This window comes from Rhododendron vialii, chromosome 11a, assembly GCF_030253575.1.
Source record: "Rhododendron vialii isolate Sample 1 chromosome 11a, ASM3025357v1".
In the NCBI taxonomy this organism is placed as follows: Eukaryota; Viridiplantae; Streptophyta; class Magnoliopsida; order Ericales; family Ericaceae; genus Rhododendron; species Rhododendron vialii.
Window position 1 is genome coordinate 25568440 of NC_080567.1, and position 23066 is coordinate 25591505.

General features: G+C 37.8%; 1 pseudogene; it reads right to left on the reverse strand.

Annotated features, from left to right (window-relative positions):
• Positions 1-2445: 2445 nt before the first annotated feature.
• LOC131306530 (protein S-acyltransferase 8-like) lies at positions 2446-12275 on the reverse strand (annotated as a pseudogene).
• Between the last annotated feature and the right edge of the window lie 10791 nt (positions 12276-23066).

Here is a 23066-nt window from a genome sequence, read left to right on the forward strand (position 1 = left end):
TAGTTTGATTACCCATTTAATCAGTAATTTTCAGTTAAATAACAGAGATGACAACCTCTTTGTCAGATATATTGCATGTGATGGGTTTATATTTTTCCACCATGATAAATTAAATCAAAAAACACGGCAAGCTATCATTGTTTAAAATTGTCCCCTTTCATAAATTGGAAAAAAAATTGTATAATTATTTTCAAAATTCCTGTACGTAATACCTCTTAAAAAAATTACAACAAAATTATAAAGGGCCCCAAAATCTAAGCCGGCCTAGGGCCCCGAAAAGTGTAGGGCCGGCCTTGCCTTCGGGCACCTTTTTTCCCGATGGCTTCAATTCTTTTTCACAATGGTCTGATGCGGATGACCCAAACTAGATTTGAGGTCAGAAGCTTAATTTGCCATGTTAGGTAGTGGGTCCATATTGGATTTATACCTGACTTTGGTGAACAGAAATACAGGATCCCTCTCTGACTTTGGTGAGCAGAGGAGAGAGAGAGAGACTGTGTTTGTGTCAAATAGGGCAATTGCATGCACAGTCGTGAGTATCCTAAATTAAGTGGGGTCCGTGACTGGTGAGGCTGTGCTAAAAATTAAGTGGGGTCCGTGACTGATGAGGCTGCGCTAACTCTTCCGGAGGTTTGAATTGCACAGTCGGATCTATATAGTGGTCTGATTATAGGGTTGTTCTACCGTTAAAAAAGAAGAAGAAGAAGAAGACGACGACGACGACGACTGACGACTATTTAAATGAACCATAATGATGTAATTCAACTTTTTTCAACATGTAAAACACTCTTTCAAATTTGTCTTGTTTTGTAAAAGACACATTCTTAAAAATCGTTAAGTTTTATGACCAATTTTGAACGATCACTACTCGACTCGGCAAAGCTAATTAGAGCATCCACTACGCGTAGGTTAAATTTTTGCATGTTAAAGTGCTCTTATAGCTAAATTTATAGTAGTTCATTTTCAAGTTAGTTAGGTAATGAACTCATATGATGCATTATGGACAACTAAAAAAGTTCATTAGTGAAAATAACTACCTCCAATTAAAATGTAAATTTAAACCCCCAAAAAATATGTTTCTCCCCCATCGGCTCAAGTTTGTTCCATGCAACAACTCTATATTTTTTAATTTGGGACTTCTTTTATTTAATTGCAAGTGATATTATGCAATTGTGATAAAGTTCCCTTTTTTTTTCTTTTTTTCTTTTTAACGGCAATGTGATTAAAAAAAGTGTTAGGAGTATTTGGAAGTGATTATAAATATAGATCAAGTGGACGTACGGCTGTTGAATTCAATTTTTTCAGATGTTAAAAATTAAATTAATGCATTAATTTGTTGGAATTAATGGTCCATTCTTGTGATGGTTAGAAGGTTGGCCAAAACACTTTATCACTTGCTAGATTTAACACCTATACATATTATCCATTGCATACTAAAAAATGTCCACCTACTAGCTAAAAATAATTAAATATCCCCTACTCTTTTATCCTTAACTTGATTACTAGTTAACTCATCCATGGTGGATGCTCTAATGTTTTGGGACAAATACTAAACTACTCAAAACTCAGTTCGATTAAAACGCACTTGAGATTCATTGGAGAAAACACCTTGCTGTAGAACATTGTTGAATTTGTTATAGAATTAAGCAAACATCACCACAAAATTGCAAATATATTATATTATATTATATAGTACAAAACAGAAGGGTGTGAACCCCACATAAGTTGTTGGAATGGCTTATATTAATTCCATCAGATCAATGGCGGAGATCTCTTCAATCCTACTCTTAAGAAATCGCCCATACTTTCTTAGTTTATTACACAAATGTCATCAGTCTTTTACCCCACGGGTTGAGATCCAACGTACAAGATTGAAAACGTAATTCCAATTAGGGTGAATAGTGCCGCGGGCACACGCACTTCGCTAGTGAAGCAAATAACACACACACACACCCCCAAAAAAAAAAAAAAAAGAAAGAAAGACAAGAAGGGGTGGGGGCAGGCAAAAAAATTGGGCCGGACACCAACCGGCCATCGGGCCAGAATGAATTGCAGAAGCAGGGCCTCTCAAGGACTCAATTATTGGAATTTACGCACGAGGTCACGTGGGTTCCCTAGCATAATGGGCTATAAATCTCAATGATAAGGCTTTTCATAGGCAGCCAACCGAGAACCCGCTAGGGCCTGCGTGACCTTTTATGGTTTGAGTCGTGCCTTCGCTTCGCACAACAGATTCGGCCCGTCTGTGCCCCCCGATGGTGTATAAGAGTCTGTGGCTCGGGTTATGGGCTTGCACCACCAAGCCTGGGCAATAATAGCTTGTTACATTCACCCTTTTAAACTACTCAAATATTTTTAATTTTTCCGATGTGGGAACAGTTCTCTCTCTATAGAAAATAAGATCTCAGAATGTATAATAGATAAGAGCAACGCAGTAAAACGATCTTAATAAACAATTTCTGACATTCAAAACCGTTACGATACATGCGAGTCCACATACCTCGGACAGCTCCAAAGATGATTGTGTCCGAAAATTCCTAGACTGTTTTGGTGGAGATCTTTACACAACCAACAAAACCCAGCATCGGAAAACTGTATTTCATGAACCAATTCTCACACCCTATTTCCATTCTGAAACAATTACACACATTCCTATCGATTGCTTTCTCGAAGAAAAGAGTCTATATATCCCACAAGCAAGGAAATAAAATTAGCGAAAACGAAAGAACGAAAAAGAAAAAGAAAAAAAGGGGGTATTATATTCGAGGGGAGGAATAAAAATGACGGCCTGCAGCATGAGGTAACTTTCAAATCAAAACAACATACCTCCCAATCCAATGTCTCAATGCCGAATTCTAATCCAACTATTAGTATTTTCGGTCCATCTACAGGTGTGCTTCCTTTGGAACACCATAGCTTCTACTCTCGGTCAGGTCGGCCGAGGACCTCCGGACCAATTTCCCAGCTCCCGCTTCTCCTTCCCAAACTGGACCGCCATGTGTCCGACTGAGATTGAACAGTAGGGGGTCGGCAATCGGAACCCAAAACGGAATCAATATCCGATGAATCATGGCGAGGCACATCGCTTCCTCTGCTGCGTATATCGGCTTCGATATCTTCAATACTATGACGCTGTGAGATCTTTAATAGATCTCCGCCGATGTCTTGGTCATCTTCCACCTTGGTGCGCCGATCATCCCCAAAATCCTCCGATTCTGCTCCCCTGATGGAGGGCAAATAAGGTCTTTGTATCTCCTCCCGCACAAAGGATCGGAAATTGTTTCTTGATGGCTTTATTGCCGTGCAAAATACTTCTAGAAAATTGCTTAAACAACCCCGGTTGTAAACATTGATTCTATTATCGGATCTATATCGGAAATTTTCATAGGTAGTCTGCAAAAAAAGGTAGATAGAAAAAATCACGCGCATGATACAAATGTGTCAAGAGAAAGCCTGTCCATGAGTCCCATCTATTTTTCGTACATCTGTAGTTGCTAATTATGTTTAGCAGATCTCAGGCTACATCATACGGACTCTTCTAAATGTAAAACTGTGTTAGACGCTTGGATAAGTGATCAGATGTTCCAACAAGAGCGGTTAAACGTCCACCAACAATCATATTTTTATATCTATGCCTAAAGCTCTCAGATTATGCATAAAATGTCTCAATGTACCTTGAACACATTGTTATCAAAGAAAATAAAAGGACTAAAGTAGACGATCATGGAAATTTTCCCCATTTTCATGTGTCCTAGACAAAGGAATTGGACGCTGTCTGTTACTTAGACACATATACGCACTTGACACCTCTACTTAATACGATGTAACGTAACGTAGATCTTAGGGTGGATGTGTATGGAACACAAGACCAGTCCATTCAACAAGAATTCGAAATCTACATTACATATTTCAACATAACTCGTATTCGACGAAACTATAATTTCTTTAAATAAATAACACGATTACTGGACATTTATGAAATGTCCATCGTGTCTCGTTGGCCAGAGATGCATAGTAGTAGTTAACTGACCTGGTTTGTGCTAATAAGGTACAAATGAAAGCTCGTCAGTCCACCTACAAACCATAGAGAGATGAAGCAATAAGCCATTAGTATCACCGATGCGGGAGATTTCTTCATTGCCTCCCACACAGTGCCTTGATGATCCATCAAAACCTTGATGTAGAAAGCTGACATGGAGAACACATAGATGCAAAGGAGCGTTGAAGACGACACGAAACAAAAGAAGAAACGGTAGTTGCGCTGCACATAATCAGAAATGGTTAGATTCAAGATCATACAGCACAAAGAAGCAAAATGTCAACTCAGAACATCAATTATGAAAGAGAAAAAAGTAGGGGTAAGAAACAACAGGGTTAAAAAATAAAGAAAAGAGAAGTTGAGCGGATGTCAAGATACCAATCCGACGCATTGGCCCACCCAAGGACAATGGTGATCAAATCGCTCCACACAATTGTTGCAAATGGAACAATGTGAGCAACGCGGAGGGCGATATAGCATGCAGGTGTCACAATATTTGACTCTCACGGGAATGCCATTAACCATTACTTCTTTTGTCCTGGGAAACTGTAGGCTAGGTGTTCGTCTTCCTCCAACCTCGATCGACTGCGCAGTGAACTCTTCCTCCGGTGGATGTGAATTACGAGGAACAATGCCTGGATCCCGGACTGAAGTAAGAAAAAGAAGCCCCAACACCTACCGACAGAAAGAAAGAAATATACATGTACAGTAAATACAAAACAAAAGAAATCATTCAAATGACATTAGACAAAAAAAAAAATGCATTAACGTGAGCAAAAGTATGTGAAACAGGAAACCTAGAGCTATGAGTATGTTAGAATTTAGGATAAATCTGGTAGACCAACACATTATATACTCCATAATATTGCCTACATTATTAGTTAATGCACTAACAACCCAATTCTATACTAGAAGGTGAATTTCTTCAAGAGATCGGGCTGGATATATTTTCCAAACCAAACACTGCAAAATAACCTGATGACCATCACAACCACCTAAACCGACGAATTGTAGAGAACAAGTCCAGTGAAACATGCGCATAATTTAGTAGATTCTTAAAAATAATTTAGAACCTATAGTCTGGTGACTCTGGTCTCAAGACTCAGGAGTCAGGTAATGATTTAGAACCAAGTACCCAATAATCAGCTCATTTTTTGACAAACTCTGAGAGATGATTGTTATTCAACGTCAAGAGAAGAGGACTAACAAAGATAGTGAAGATGATTGGTGCCACCAAAACTGCATATCCCGAATTATGTGGTGAAAACTGATGCCGAAGATGCCATGCAACACATATGCAAAAGACAATAATTGGAGCAATTATCAGCAAGAGGGTGAAAATCATTGACCGGGCATCTGGCCCAAATATCAATCTCCCACCAAGGAGAAATTTCTGCAAGACAAAAACAATAAGTTAAGTCAGTACTAGTAACCATAGAATTTTGTTTCTGACGTGATTTCATTATAAATCCTCACACAACAAAAAGATAAAAACCAACAAGAAAGGACAAAATCAAATGAAAATTTAAGAAGAAAAAAACAGAAACAAAGTTCCCTAAGCAGATCCTTTTCTTTTTCTTTTTTAAAAAAAGTTATATAGTTTTACATGTTATACATAGATTGAATGTAAGATGTGAAGTTCCACCAGCTGAAGAATGGGAAACAAAAGAGTAGATATCATTCGCCCAAACCAGATAAAATTAGAGAGGCCATGGTAATGAAGCAACCATGCTAGTGGACAGTTGCACCTCAGGTATGAAGCACATATACTTCTAGAAGGGAGTCATATCCATATTACAGATTCAGCGATGCTCCTCGGATACGCAACCTTTACGGGGGGTTTTCGGCGAAAGTCAACATTGTTAGTTTAAGTTAGTGAGGTTTGAACTCCTGTCAAACACATAGGAGTACATGGTGCCCACCACTCCACTTGCCTACTCAACCTAAAAGTTTCCATAACTTGAAAGTAATTTTCATTAATTAAAGGAGTATATGATATTTTTGGAATTATCCAAAACATTTTGAGTATATGTAGCATATTTTGCGCAAAAGAATAGTATTATTGTCCCGAAGCTTAAGCCATTAGGAAATGGTTCATTATACATCTACTTATTCCAACTCTTCGCAGTTTGCACCATAACATCTTGAATTCTAATATCCACTCTTTTTCCCTGATCATTAAGAAAACATTACTTGTAATGTCGATTAATAAGCGTAATTGATAACAATAGTTTTGGAAAATCAAATCTCCAAGTGGAGATAAGGTTGGGTACATATAGTCTGCATGGCATAGCCTGGTAACATTTTATGACACAGCCCAAGAATAGATTTTGTAAGCGTTTGGAGAGGAAAATTTTATCTTTCTATTACTTTCTTTTCGTCTAAGAAGATGACAACAGTGCAGTTAACATAATAGTCAGAATAGTTTGAATTAACAAATTCTTGTTAAATTAACAAATTTTATTTTTCTATTACTTTCTGTACATCTAAGAAGATGACAATTGTGGCTGTGTGCATCCATATTCTAACAGATTGGATAGTGGCTCTTCAGATAGTACCTACTTCCTAAAACGTTAAATATGTGTATCAAGAATTGCTAAGAAAAGAACATAAAAATGTATTCAATTTCAATGTTTCTTGCTAAGCATTAAATCCGCTTCATTGTGGCTATGAAATGCATGCATACGAAATACCAACGTATCTTGGCCATATTGGTATAGAAGATGATGCATGCATGCATATATTTGGTATATCCTTATTGCACATATAAAACTTTTTTTGATTTTTTGTATCAGCGTATCTGCTTCCTTGCTTCATAGACCCTCATCCTAATTCGATATTGTTCTCCTTATCAGCATACCAGCATGAGTGAACATCTTCACATACAGTCCTTCGGAGAACTCTACGTCAATGTAAACGCTAAATAAAGAAGCATTGTAGTTGCCGGACCATTTTCCTACTCAGTGCTAGACTGAATATTTGCAGAACTTGTAACTCTACTGTGGGAAGTATTAGATAAAGAAGAGGTCCTTGGCCCCTTGGAAGTGCGCTACACCAGCCTTACACAAAGTAACCTTCCTTGTTGCTCGAAAGTAGCCTTGAGAGGGGAAATTAAGGAGGAAGAGACAAAATTGCAAGGATGGATTCTATTCATAATTCAAGGGTTAAAGGCTCAAGACAGCCAGTTCATGTTCATTCCCAGTGACAAGAAAGGTCACAAGATCACCATATCAGTCATCGTCATATAAGAAAAAAGCACAGATCCCGCAAAGTAATACCATGAAAGTGATATTCAAGCATTGCGTTGACAGTACTGCGTAACTGCAGCAATTTGAGGAAATGAAATCCTAAAGGGCGTGTTTGATTGCAGATTTCGTTTTGAGGGGATTCGTAATGACGTGGGATTAGGATTGGGATTGAGAATGAGGTGGGATTATTAATGAGAAGATGAATTATTTATTCATGTTTGTTTTGCACGGGATTAGGATTGGGATTCGGATTGAGAATGGGAAGGGATTGTAAATAACATGTTTGTTTTGGTTAGGATTAGGATTGGGATTGGGATTGAAGTGTGTTTTTAAACATGTATTGCTCAATCCCATGGGGATGGGATTACTAGTACCACCCCCCCCCCCCCCCCCCCCCCCCCCCCCCCATGGTATTGCTAATACCCCCATTTTGGGGGATTAACAATCCCATGGGACAACTAGTCCCCCCTCCAAAAACCTAACCAAACAAGGAATTAATAGCCCCATGGGATTATTAATCCAATCCTCCCCTCCCAAACCTCCTATCAAACACGCCCGAAAGGATAACCCTGTTTCAGTATTTCAACCTTGACATTCTTATGATTAAGTGTTTTTAAGAAACTTGTGCTACACCAAGCTCTCCACCCACTTATACAGTCTTACAGAGCCCCAAACCAAAGAAGTATCAACTACTATTAGGAACTTAGATGTTGCAAATTCTCCTCTTCCCTGCATACTTCTAAGCCTACAGATCAAGTATTGTCAGGACAACAGAGAAGCCAAGAAATACAAAGAGGGCACAATACAGCAGCACATTCTTTTCCTGTTGCAAGGTTCAGGTCATGTATAACCATACAAGAAGCAGGTGCTTCGGTCCATTAAAGCTAGATTTGTTTACCGCAACAATGCTAGGCAAGTGATTGTGGGGATTGACCCTGAAAAGAGACTTTGAAGGAGAGTAATAGTGGGAAGCATAGCGTTATGCTAGGTGAGAGGACTACTGTACTAAAGGGCCTTAAGGAATGGGACTGTGGAAGGATGTCATGATAGTTTGGGAGGACTTTTTTCATCTTTTGGGTTGAGAAAACCGTAGATTTATTTCCAGCAGGGTAACGGACTAGATGAAGGTAATTCTCTTGCCCTGAATCAAATTTCAATGGTGGGAAGCATAGCGTTATGCTAGGGTAATGGAGTTTGCCTTCATGATTTCAGGATCAGCTTTCAAGTTCCAAGACAAGGACTTACAACGTTGTCACAATGTGAAGCTTCATACAGAAACTACAGCTAGTCCCTAACCCTTATCCCCACTGTTTGGACTTTAATGAACAGAACGTCACGAATTGCATCTCGAAATTTGACATCAAATCTGAAACCTCCCCAAACGAAACATTTTTCTTCTTCCTTACACATTTATACGACTCCCTCTCCTTTGTCCCCACGCCACCCAATTCCCCTTCTTCTTTCTACACCTTTCCGCAAACTGGGGATCTCCGACTTTGCTAAATGGCTTGCATAGAACAATGCACTAATCCCCAGCAAATTAGATGCAAAAAATAAATAAATTATTTCTAACAGCTTCCATTACCTATCCTATCTAGTATTCTACCTTTCAAAGCCATTGAATGGAACATCAAGAAAATAAAAAAGGACCAAGAATCTTCATATGCTCTCACTAACCATAACTTATCTTGCTTCCACAAACAGATCAATTATGTCCTATTCAGCAACCAAAGGTCCATGGTAACCATATTTAGCTACCATCCATAAATGAAACTCCCGTAGGTAAAGAGAACACAAGTTCCCACCCCTCCTCCTCAACTACCTTACGCCACACTTCAGAATAAGAGGCGCGTGTTCAGGTACGAATACGGGTACTGGTACAACACAATCAGTCCTAACAAAGCCTCTTTCTCTCCATAAATTCCTCATGTGATGTCCATAAGCACCTGGCCCATATTTTGGTCTCTTTAGCTTGCACGAAATTCAGATGGAGTACTCAGTAACTCAGCTGTGCCACTACAAGTCAAGGTTATGCTAAATTTTATCCCAACATTCATGTCATCCTATTTGAAGCTTGATTGATCCACTTCCCATTCTTAGCCCACCCCTGCAGCCATATAGACCAGTCTAAAAAAAGCCTCAGTGACCGGTCCACCCCCACATGGCCTGCTTCAACCACTCCAATAGCTCTACCTAAGCCATCCCTCCACACGCCAAGTGCTCAAAAAGAGAAGAAAAAAAACATTGTTGCTCCCTTTTCACGCACCTAAACGGCCCCACCACGTGCCAGATTTTTCCAATTAAACTAATGGTCATATAACTCCATTGAATTTGAATAGCACCATTTCAGCCACGAGACCACCCATATCTACAACTCATACACCATCACGGCATCACCTACCTCAATCGACCTTGCAACTGGAATTTTATGTCAACTCCCCTGACCAGCATCAAAGCCCATCAGAAATGTGCTATAAAGCCTCAAGAGATATCACCCACAATCCTAAGCCTAGTCACATTTCAAAGAACGCATAGGATCCATATCTATGGTGTGAACAACTTGTGGAGGATCATTGGTCAAAGAAGACTGTTTTATCTTCAAAACACCAGTCTCTCGAAGTCAACACCTTTGCTGCAACAGCCCTGAAAAGAAAGAAACAAAAAATACAGGAAACTCCCTCCACTCTTTAACTGGACCCATAAAAGACTGGAGACCCAACTCTTGTTGAACCAAGCCTAAATCTTCACCTTCTCCAGCAGTGCAAAATGAGCTCTGAAATGGCCAACCAAACATCTTTACCGAATGATCTGGACTTCGATCAGTCTACCACAAAAGGGCATACCATACATCCTCTACTTGCCAATATCATATCTTGACTACCCTATCAACGAGGCAAGAACAATATCATATTGGACACAACGCACTTCTCAGACTGAGCAATCTCAAAAATTCTTTTGGAAGGCCACTTCAACCCCAAAGATATACCTATTTGGACACGTAAACTTCATTTGAATTCACCTACACCTCGACAAACCTCCCCTCCTATTGCCCTTTCCCTGATATACTGACAATATGACCCTCCCAAACCTCCCCTTCCATTTGGGCTTGTATATGTTTCTCAACTCTTCAGATTCGCCAAATCGACACAATTTCATCACACTTCAAAGCTCTCAACTTGATCCATGCTACCATGTCCTGAACGCATTCTCTTCAGAATCTACAACATTACAATACCTATAACACATCTCTGCACTTATAAGCAACCCTAGATGTATAATATGAACACCCTTCAATGCCTATTGGTCACAACTCACAATTACGAGTGTACAGCTAATAGCCTATGATATGTCTTAAATAAGCCTACTAGGACACTATCCGTCACCTTTGCCTTAACACAATGACAGTTGACACAGGAAGGTGTACTGGCCTGTCAACAAAGTAACTATAGGTATCAAGCCATAATTGCCACCTTATTCAATTTCTTCTTCTAACTTTTTCCGAATCAACTACTGCACTTGTTCTGAATTCATATCTCAAACCTTGAGTCGTGGTCACTCGTCATCATTGTACTTTGTCTTATAAGTATTAGACGTGAGGTTCCATTGCGAAAAGTAAAGAAGACTGTCTATAGATGCATACCGTCTTGAGACATGCATATGCTAAGACCACAACAATGCACTTATCCATTTAAAGCACGTTTTTCATCCAGAAATGTGGTACATACTGTAAAAACTATGTCTGCAAATCGGCCACCACCCCCTATGGCCGTCACCCAACTCAAACAGTTCAACAAGCTAACTCCAGAAAGAAAGCTGAAGTTGCAGTTTAACACAGACTTCAACTAAGACACAAAAAAGGACCTTAGCAAATGGAAGCTCCGAATTACTCGAAAATTGAACAGCAATCTACCTGCCAATTACCCACGGTTGGTTCTACACCGAGCCAACTTGTACTTCGAAGCCACTCAATAGCCTTGAAACTGTAGCTACGAAGATCTCACAAACCAGGAAATCCACACCAAATCCAAAACTAAACTATCAACTTTTTAGTGCCCCATTAGACCTTTAACAGCATTCTTACCACAGAAACAAATACACCCTATTAAAGTTACCCACAATTAAGAAGATTAATGAGCTAAATGAGATTCACTGTCCATCAAAGCCCTAGTCATACCACTAACAGAGTGCAAACATGTAAACAACTCAATCCACCAAAATTTGAAAAACCCACTTATTATAAGGCAGAATCTGTAATGTGAAGAATGCCCAGATGGTAAAATCCAGCAAAAAAATAATAAGAGAAAACACCAACCAAAGAGATTCAAGTTTCACAGAGTACTCAGCCCTGCAAACTCAATCAACCAAAAATTGGAAAACCCACTTTTTATAAGGCAGAATCAGTAATATGAAGCATACCCAAATGGTAAAATCCAGCCAAAAAAAAAACCCAACAAAGATATTTCAATTTTTAAAAACCAAACACTACCAAACCCCCACTACAAATCAAGAAAAAAACAGTGAATCTAAGCATGCCCAGATGGTAAAAGCCAACGAAAAGCACTGATAAGTGGTCCAATTTTGAGAAGGAGATCTTACATTACTTCCTTTCCAAACTTGGTAGAGGCGCTTAGCCATGTGAAGACACCACAAGGGGTGCTCTTTCTTTCACTCTTCTACTTGTTGCAGTTCATCATCTCAAAAGAAGGAATTGGGCCGGTTGGGGGGTCGGCCTCAGTTGGTCAAAATACAGAGATGCAGAGTGGGATTTCGAGGATCTAGTGAGGCGCTTTTTGTTTTTTTGGGTCGTCGCTGTTGCGATCTGAGAGCGAGACAGGGGTGGCGGGTTTTTGGAATTCTTATTTAATATAGTAGGTGGGTTTTTTATGGGGAATTTGTCGGGAAGGCCATTACACACGGATACAGAGGAATAAACTCACTCTGCCGCTCTCCATCTGCACTTCTCCCTCTCTTCCGTCACCTTATTGAGTTGACTTTTTATTGCCTTATTTAAATGGTTAATGCCATCATCCTCCACATATGTTGCTAAATTCACGGTCAAATGTGGATTAGGGTATTAGAATATCATGTGACACTAGCTGAAGACTATGAATAATTATTCTTTAGTCAAGCCGTCCTTCGAAAACCCTTTGTTCTTGTTCTCGCGCTTTTAATTACTACTCTCATAAATTTCAATAGTTTAAAATTTTTTCATGTTCACGTTTTCGCTCACAAACGTGTACAAGCATTATGTGACTTATAGGCTATGCCTCTCATTTTAAACAAACTTTCATCAATTATATAAGTTCACCTTTAAAACTCCTGCCATCTACATTAGGTTTCTACATCCATTAGCATTTCGTATTGAATCCGGCTTCTCTGTAGTCAATTGTACTGTAGAGAAGAATGTGTGGTTCAATCTAAATCACTCATACTGACAATCAATGGTTTAAATTTGTTGAATCTTTTACCGGTAAAAGTCTTCTATTATCGGTAGAAGATTGAAAAGAAATCTGAACCATTGAAAACACTATTCAACAGTTGTGATCATTTGAACCGTACTTTTGCAGTCCAAATTGCAGACAAGCCAGATTCTTCGAATTTCTTGGAAAATTATCTATATTGTTAATTTGTAACTACATTGATACGTAAATGAATCTGTTTTGATGGATCTAAATTTGATCAATTATACAAGGTTTTCGATATCATAAAAAAGCATTGTTTTGAAATAGTATCACATTTTCACTCAAGAAAATTATTCAATACTCCCTTCCCTTGCATAACATATGGGATCCACGCGAGACTTACATGTAGGCATCACATGTTATGTGAGAAGAGGGAGTGTACACCGGGAGCACTGAATAATTATCCCCTCTCACTCGTGAGAAATTACAAAACAACATTTAGTGCGGGAAGCTATTTTTATGGGCCTTTGTCCCAATGGATGGCCCATTTTCCAGGGTTACTAAGTGAACGGGCTGGGCCGAAGCCATACCATAACAACTGAAGATGAAGCCCATACGTGATGGGCGTCCAAACAAGACCCTTTCGGGGAAAATGATTTCATTTCATTTTAGGTCGTTAATTTGGTTGCATAATGAAATGAAATCATCTCGTTTTGGACAAGATAAAATTGAAGTTTGAAAGTAATGGAATAATGTTTCGTAGATCCTTGATAATCTTAAATAGAAGGGACTATAAAATATGTTGTTGTCACTTCAAATGTTTTTGAGCGTTAGACTTTTTTAGTAGATTCTGACACAGACGAAGTTATGAAATTATGTCCTTTGAGAGTTCTAGGATTGTTCTCTCTCTCTCTTTCTCTCTCTAGACAGAAGCAAACAGATAGCGATTCTAGATCTGGGGGAGGGGGGCCTCCGCCTCTCCCACCTTCCTCCCCCCACCCCACCGCCCTCCTCGCCTCTCCTCTCCTCTCTCTTTCTCTCTCTCTCTCTCTCTCTCTCTCTCTTTGCCGTGTTCTCCATGACCTGCAGGTTTCGGGCGGCGGCTCGTCAGGACGGCAAGGGTTCCTCCGACCAGCTTCGCCGATGCATGGTGACTCCTCTGTCCCGTTCCTCTTCCATCGTCTTAAGATCTGTTTTGTTCCTAGTCCGGCGACGAGTATAATAAGGTGTGCGGTTAGTGTTTGGGGTTTTCGTTTTTCTTCTGGGTTTTTTTTCAGTTTTCCTTTTCTATCGGCGAGTATCCCCCTGTCCGATTCTGTACCAGTCTGGGTGTTCCAAATCTGGTGGGTGATGGTGGTGGGCGAATAATACGGCGTCTATTGAGGAATGGTCCTGTGTTGGTGGGGTTGGTGGTGGTCCGGTAGTGTTTGTCTGGGCTAAGCAGCATTCGGCTGGATGAAGACTGGTCTTCGGTCGCCATGGTCCGGTGTTTCAACTCTCATCCTGTTCAGGCCGGTGACTCTGATAAGCACTCGATATTACAATATAGGGTGCTCTAGGTCTTTAGTTTAATCTAATTTCATTGCTAATTTGGTTATCTTTAACTATTTTTGCTCGTAGAGTTTGCTATTTCTGTTTTGTAGGAAATCATCCAAATAAGGGAGTTTTAAAGTCCGAAGCCTAGGCAGGAATGGCTTGATGGTGACCCGACGGCTCGCCAAGGCAAGGCAAAGAAGGCCAAGGCAAGGCAAAGCAAGGCCAAAGCAAGGCAAAGCTCAGCGCTGGAGTTAAGGCATTCGGCATCGATGGGAGAAATTACCTTACATCGATCCCATCGATGCCGAACCAATTAGTGAAATCTGGCCTAAGCCGCTCGACATCAATGGAAGAAAATAGTTTACATCGATGCCGAAGTCTTTAGCACAGCAGCATAAGCCCTTCTCCATCAATGCCGAGGCTGTTAGGAGGGTGATTTCAAAGTATCTCCTGAAGAATATTGGGGGGCGGACCAAGTAGAATAGATTTTGCTTACATCATTGTAGATCTAGATCTAGATTTGTTCTTGTTCTTGAATGTTCTTCAAATTTTCAGTCTTGAATCTTTATTTTCAGTCTTAATTAGTTAGATTTTGATATTTTCGTCTTTATAAAAGTTGTAATGAATCTTCCGATCTATCTTTTAATCCAATTTTCTTCTAGTGTTGTTAATTCAATTATGCTAAGTAGATTTTCGCTTGCTCCTATCTCAATAGATATGTGCGAGTAGTTTTTTAAGATTAGGTCATGGAGTGATTAGCACCTCATGGCTCAAGTAGAATTGCGTTTTTCACCATAAAGTTTAAACCTTTGGTTCGAGATTCGATGTGGGGTTCGGGTTTATTTGTCAAATTGCTAAGGTGTTAATCTCCTTGATCATGTGTAGGTAGGAGCATCGCCTACCTACCACACATGATACTTGGAGCTCTGACACACGAGACATTTGCTAAATAAATTCTAAAGCTAACTTGGTAATCGAGCCATTTTATTTTTCGATTCAGGAACCTTGATTGTGTATCCTGAATCACGTAGTTGGGTGAGAAATGCAGTTTAACTTAAGTCGTGAGTGTTAGTAATTCCTAGACCTAACCTGTCTTTTATCTTAGTTTATTAGCTTTTCAATTTAACTTATTTTCATTTCCACTACACACGTAAAACCAAATTGGCTGTCTAAAAGCCGAAAGCCCTTGCTTGCATCTACAAATCCAGCAAAGTTGTATTAATTATTCCCTTGGGTACGATCCCGGATTTCTGAATTATCATGCTTCAACTAACGTATTAAGCCTTACGCTTAGGGCGTTATTCCATATATCGGAGCAAACGAAGCAGACTCTGTGGTTTTTGTCCATGAAACCTGTTAGATTCTAGTTGATTTGTTGTTGTTTTGCCTTCAAATTTCAGCGATGTTTATTTGTTTAAGGTTTGAGCTGTGGATTTCTTTAAATCCTCTGTAATCTAGACCGAGATTGGTTCTTATGTACTAATGTTATCGCGAGGCCTGCTTCGGCAGTAGGTGCCGGATCGACATTTAGATTACTTTGGTTCTTTCCTGTATCTGTTCTGGAATTTGTTTGCCCGATGGGCTTATGTTGAATGAATGACTCTTTTCAAAAAAAAAAAAAGAGTTCTAGGATTTTCGTGAATTTCTACAGTCCTACTTAGGGTAGTTTAATGTGGTTGTCACACGTGATTTTTACTAATATTTGCAGGAGTACTTATTTCTGTAGAAGCCAATTATTCAATAAATATCAGTTGATCTTTTCTTTTTTTTGGGTTGAGTGCAAGATATTATTAGTTGTGTTGACAAATTATCCACGTTCTTATACAAGACAAATATCTATGTTTTTCTTCTAATTTCTTTTATTTTATTGGACATGCAAATAAGCTACCCCCTATATTTACCAGAAAAATATTCCTCTCAACACCATATAACTAGCTATTGTGGGCACACCTATGTCAAGACCGAAGGTAAGATCTAATTTCATGTTACGATCACAAAAGAGTGTATTTAACCTAATGATTATCGAAATATGAACCCACGCATTGAGCAAGGAATTCGGAGTACTCTCTCATCCACTAAGAGCATGTACACAAAAGTCGGTATATGGTATCTGTTAGGTATAAAATACAAAGGAAAACCCAAAATAATCCTCTGCACCAGCATAGCAAAAGGCAAAGGAAAAATACCTTTGCTTCAATTGCTTGGTACTTTTACCGAGATACTGTTCACCGCCATCCTTTATTTTATCTCTCTCTCTCTCTCTCTCTCTCTCTCTCTCTCTGTGTGTGGAGCAGTAGAATGAGACGATGATTTTGACGAAGACGAAGATCGACGAGCAGCTTAGTTTTTCCGATCGGCGAGTGACAGAGTTTTCTTGACGAGCAACAGAAATAGCCGGAGTCGGCAGAGATCAACGCTTGCTCGTTGGCTTCTTCGGGCAAAGTTTTCTGATCGGCTTCATCTGATTTTGTACAGTTTAAAATCGAAAGATTTGGGGCCAACTTGTGGGTTTGGGTTCAATTTGTAGATTTTGGGGTCAATTTGTAGGTTTGGGGTCAATTTGTGGGATTTGGTTCAAAAATCAGATAATTTTTCGATAGATTTCTTCGCCAGACAATTTCTCTGGGTTCAATTCTTGAATTTTCTGTGGATGAAGAGATTGGGTGTGTGGGAGAGAGAGATGAATGGATAATATTTTATACTATTTTATAAGAATAGAGATGATAGTAGATAGGATTGGTGTAGTGTTGAGAAAAATTTGAGTACGTAAAATAAAAAAAGTGAGATTTGGATATCTAAAATACAGATGTATTGATGTACATGCTCTAACGACCTACTTGTTGGTCCTAATTTTCCTTACAGGCCGGAACGAAAAGGAAAATCCTGCTTCTTCTACTTTGGTATTATCCTTTTTCAAAATCAAAAATCCAATATCAGATGATAGATTCCATGGTGTGTATCGCTCCCACCATCTGGTCAATCTTCTGTTGTTTGGAAAGTCAGATTGCGCCACATTGAACACGTGGGTGGCTTCAATTGAATGGGTGTTCTGATGGGTACGTAGGTCATTTGGATTTACCCTACGGATAACTATTCAAATATATATGTATATATATATATATATATGTATATATTTATAATTTCGATATCGGGCCAACTTACATGTACCTCGACTAATCTTAGAGAACTAAGAGCCCGTTTCGCAAACGAAAAAAAGTTCTTATTTTTTAAGAAGGTAATTTCAAGCTCAAAAATTATGATTTTATTGAAATCTAAAAATATGCAGTACGGATCTTGTTTGAAAGATCTTGATGAAATCTTTTATACGATGCAAAAAAAAACTGAAAATTTATTTTTTATTTATATGTATTTTAGTTTAAAAATGTAAAATAAGCTGCTTATTTTTTAAGAAGATTTCTGAAACGGAACCTAAGCTCACCTGCCACCGCCAACTGTTCGACACTTCCTTTTCTTTTGAGTTCCCTTCTTTTGACATGCATCATGTGTTAATAGTAACACAAACATGGTATCCTAGATGAAGCATCTTCGCGAAGAAATGTTCAATACACACCCCTTTAAGGTGTCACACATCATATGCACCTATTGTGTGGTACATATTGTGCCACCTCATAAAAAATTACCTGTTGAACCAGTCATTCATAACATTTTAGATCTATCGTAACTTTTACACCAAAAATTCGTAATTTTTGATTCATAACATTTTTCTTACAAATCATAACCTTTTAGTGCATATCGTATTTTTTACGAATGAATCGTAACTTTTTAGCAACAGATTCTTAACATTTTTAGAATCATAACATTTTGGTGTATTTCATAACTTTATAAAAAAAATCGTAACATTTTCAGTTCGTAACATTTTCATTACGGAATCGTAACATTTTAGTCCATTTCATAACTTTTCTATAATCAATTGTGCAATCGATTACTTAATCGATTTTTTTTTGAACGGCGGTTAATCAAATATATAATCTATTATGTGAATGTTCAATTCCATAATCGATTAGACTTTATAATTGATTTTTCAATTGATTAGACATTATAATCAAATATATAGTAATTGATTTTGCAATTGATTACATATTCGATTAGACATCATAATCGATTTTGTAATTGAATTGAGTACAATTGGGTAACAATGTGAAGTCGATTACTCAATCGATTTGCTAATTGATGGGCCTCAGTAAGTCCTCTAATCAATTGCGAAATAAGTTTAAAAAAAACACTGCAATAGATTTAAAAATCAATTGTTCTGAATAACACAAATAATTGATTACATGATGATTATATTTCTTTGCGGTTTCAATTACGTAATTGATTGGTATTGATAACACTTGTAATCGATTACATTATCAAATACGAGTATTAGTTATTTGTAATTCGGATGCTTGCACTAATTCACAAAACACTAGTAGTACGTCTATTGACCAAAAACTAAATAGCACATCCTAATATTGTTATCTTTTACACATAACCTAAAATGTATTGGTAAATTTATCTCGTCACCATCACTCTCTTGATCACCCATTAACTTTTTTTGTTAATGTTTCCTACTTATTAATATAGATGATTGACTTCGCTATTCCTTTTAGTATTTATGTGAAAGTTCACTATGCAATTAAAGATATTGTGAAAAATATTAAACATCATAATATTTCAAAAAAATTAAAAAAAAAATTGGCTACAAATATGAAACACTTTAAAAATCCTATAAAAAATGCCTTAACTTGACTTTTTATTACATTATGATAATGATAGTATCTTTTTTCTTTAGTAATTATTGAGAACCTATTTTAAAAAAGTGAATTATTTTCACTTGAAATAATTTTAGCTTCAAAGTTTTTAAAAAATAAAATTATTATTTTTAACATAAATTAATTATCAAAAATAAAATTGGGCCTAATTTTTCTTTCAACCCAAACTTATGGCCCAACAATTAATTCACAGGGTTTACCTGTTGTACTAGTAGTAGGTTTTTTGTTAATAACCTATCGTAACATTTTAAAGGGTTCAGATCATTTTTCAAATATCTAATGGTAATCAAAGAGGGTGCATATGATACATACCCAAATAAAAAGTGTGTATTGTAGCACTTCTCTTTCACTAGATAAAATGCCTAAGGTTTATAATGCTCTGGCATTTCAAGTTATATCTAGGAAAGAAAGTTCTATCCGGATCACCTGGTGAACTAATAGTGTCCGGTTATCCAATGGAGCAAAGCCACGTCAGTGCCCAACCCCAAAACTAGCAAACCAAAACCCCAAACCACTATACCAATACTACCACCGCCAACCTCACCTTGAGCACCACAGTCGCCGCCACCACCAAACTCATCGATTCCTTCTCTCTCCCGACTCTCATTTCTCTCTCTCTCTCAACAAAATCCAATTTTTCCATCTCTTTTCTCGTCTTCTCACCCAAATGTGGTCTAAAAATGGCCGAGAAATTGAGGCTGAAATTAGCATTTTCCTAACAGCACCATCAACGCCACCCACCTCCACCTCTTCTGGCTTGCCTCTTCCCGACCACCGCCACCCCCCAACACCAACAGCAAACTCCACAGTCTTCTCTCTCTCTTGAACTTCTTAATGACGACCAAAAAAAAAAACTGCAGAGAACGTTAAATGAGAAAAATCAAGAACACCCCCAAAATGGCTATCTTAGCATAGATTACATTCTGCAAATAAATTATAAATCCCACAAACGATTTTCATCTAATTCAGCTTAACCATTTCTGGTAATTTCCAAATTACCCAATTTGTAAATTGGGGCTTTCATGAACACTGATTACAAAAATTTTGATTTGGGGTAGGTTGAATCAGGATATTAGGTGGACTCAACTCTCAAGTGAGATCGACACCAATTACCCAAAAAAAAAGTGAGATCGGCACTGTTTTCTCGGTGGTTGACTTCGGCGCCAAATTCAACTAGGATTTTAACATCGCTAGAGGTGGAGCGGGGGTGGTGGTCGCTGGTGGTGATGGGGTCACACGCTACTGGGTCTTCCTCCTCCTAAACCAATCTTTGTTTGTTGGTTTTGGATTCAGGGGGGGGGGGTGGTTTGTATGTTGGCCGATGTGGCTTTGCTCCATTGGATGACCGGACACTATTGATTTACCAGGTGATCCGGATATATTTTTTCTCTACATGTGGATATTGCTTATTATGACGGTACTAGCATTACTAGGAGTCATTGTTGGTGGGGGGTGGATGGGTTTGTATGTTGGCTGATGTGGCTTTGCTTTATTGGATGATCAGACACTATTGATTTACCAGGTGATCCGGATAGAATTTTTCTCTATATGTAGATATTTATTATGAAGGTACTAGCATTACTAAGAGTCATTACACGGATGAAAGACCATTGACACTGATCGATATCTGAACAATTTGAATTTTCACACAATTGATAAAAAATAGCAATTTATTGAAAATAATATCGTAATGGCTTTTATTGAAGGACTACAAGAGACTTCAATCAAATCTCTACGTATTGTTTTAACTAAAAATAAAGTTTAGGACAAAGTTTGACTTTAACTTAACATTTCTTTCCGCGTTCTTACTAAGAAGATGTAACGATACAAGTGGACTACAATCAAACAATGCCACCTCCCAATCTAATCATCCAAATCAGGACTCTGCCACAACCCATGACCGATATCATAGAACCCCATTATACGTATCGACGAGAAGCGTACCGATGGGAACGCGGGGCTCACTCCGAATTCCGCACGGATGATTCGAGCCGTTCAATAATTTAAAAAAAAAATTGAGTGGGCCCTCACGAGAATTAGCTCAATCCGATATATATAGATTCTCGATACAATATTCTATTTTTTATCGGATTGAAAAATTGAAGATTGGATCGAGCACTTACACGAATCAGATTGAGCTGATTCTTAACGGGCCTACTTGATTATTTTTTTAAAAATTATTAAACGATCCAGATCATCCATACTGGATCTGGATGAACCCCCCGTTCCCGTCTGTATGCTTTTCGCCGGTTCCCGTACAATTTCTGGATATAATACAAGGCTGCATTCGGAATTTGAATTGTTGATGGGGTAAAAACGTGTAAGGTTCTTAGATGCTTTTTACTTTTTTCGGGCCACTAGCTAGCTAGTAGTACATTGATGGGTCACTTGATTCTTGCTTTAGTTTTGAAGCAATGATTCCATGTTTGAAAATGGTTTACACAGGTTTAGGAATAATAATAATTACGAGTAGTGAATAAACTTTTCAAATGAAAAAGTGACACATGAATGAATGAATAAAAGGACGTTTCATGTCATGGAGTCCCTGTTTTGTTAGGTGATTGTCGATCGTTATTTCATATATTCGTTTATCTTATTGTAGAAATTCATGTCGAAAATAATTTAAGATATATTTTAATTATCAGAGACGGGGACACAAACTATTAAATGGTAACTAGCGTTGTTTCCGTTAGATGTCTGAGGCTGGAAAAAAAACAACAGTAAGAACTTTTTTTTCTTATTGTCCTATGCATCGGTAGCTTAGCATATACTACGTAACTCTTAAATTTACTTCCTTTTCTATTTACTCCCCCTTAGAATTGGTTTTCTTGCACACACACATATTTATATACATATATACATTCTCGCAAAACAATAAAGAGAATTCCACAACAATAAAAAAAACAAACATAAGTATACATTTGTTATGTTACTGATTGAACTTAGGTTCATTTTCAAGCAAAATAAAGTATGCATTTTACATTACGTAAAAAGTGCACAATAATGGATAAAAAGATTAAAATTTCAAGTTAATGAGAGAATTTTATTTCATTTTAGGTAATTATGTTCTTTTAGGTTTATTGGGAAAAAAAAGTTACATTCTTTTAGTATATAGTGTAGATGATATCATATGACGGAATGTGAGCTTCAAGCATCACTTTCAAATATTTTCTCAAATCAATTACTAACATGAGACAACAACATTAGATATCCCACCCCCGCCAGCACGACTAGGGTTTCTTTTTTTCCAATTTGTAGAATATAGTTCAACAAATAACGTAAGTACTTTCTCTCTTTTTGAACAGTTTTTTTTAATTTTTAACAGGCGTAAGTATTTTATCGCGGTGTCGCTGGGCGATAGTAAGAAAATTTACCTGAAAAAAACCAATCATAAGCTTTTGCTCAAAGCCAAAGGCACGTTTGGGATAATTTTTCAACAAAGACTTAGGGGGTGTTTGGAAGGCCTGGTTTTCCATTTTTCAATTGCCATTTTCGGATTTTGGGTGTTTGGTAGGAAGAGGTAAAATAGATTTTGGGTAAAATAGATTTTCTAATTTGTTGTTTCTAGAACAAAACAGAAAAAGAGGTAAAAGGAGCTTTTTGAATTCCCATTTTTTCATTTTCGAATTCAGTTATGTCAAAAAGACAAGGCTACCCTCCCTCTTTTCGGAAATTCCCACAAATGCCATGGTTTTGAACATTTATCTCTGTCAACTGGAATTTACTCACAATTCTCACATACGGACCAGAGTGCAGACAGGAGAAGTATTTTGCTTCTTTAATGTCCATAATTGAAATAATAAAAATATAATTTTAAAAAAAAACGGGGGACATCAGTTTCATGTACGTAGGGGGATTTCAGAATTAAATTTTAAATAAATTTAGCCCAAACATTATTTATATACATTATACACCATTATTAATAACCGGGGGCAACATAGTAAAAAACCAATCCATAATTCATTTTCATTCCATATCTTCCAAACACTACTCCTACTGCAAAATGCATTCTGCACATATCATCCAAACACTCTACCAAATACAAAATACATTCTGATCATAATCTCAA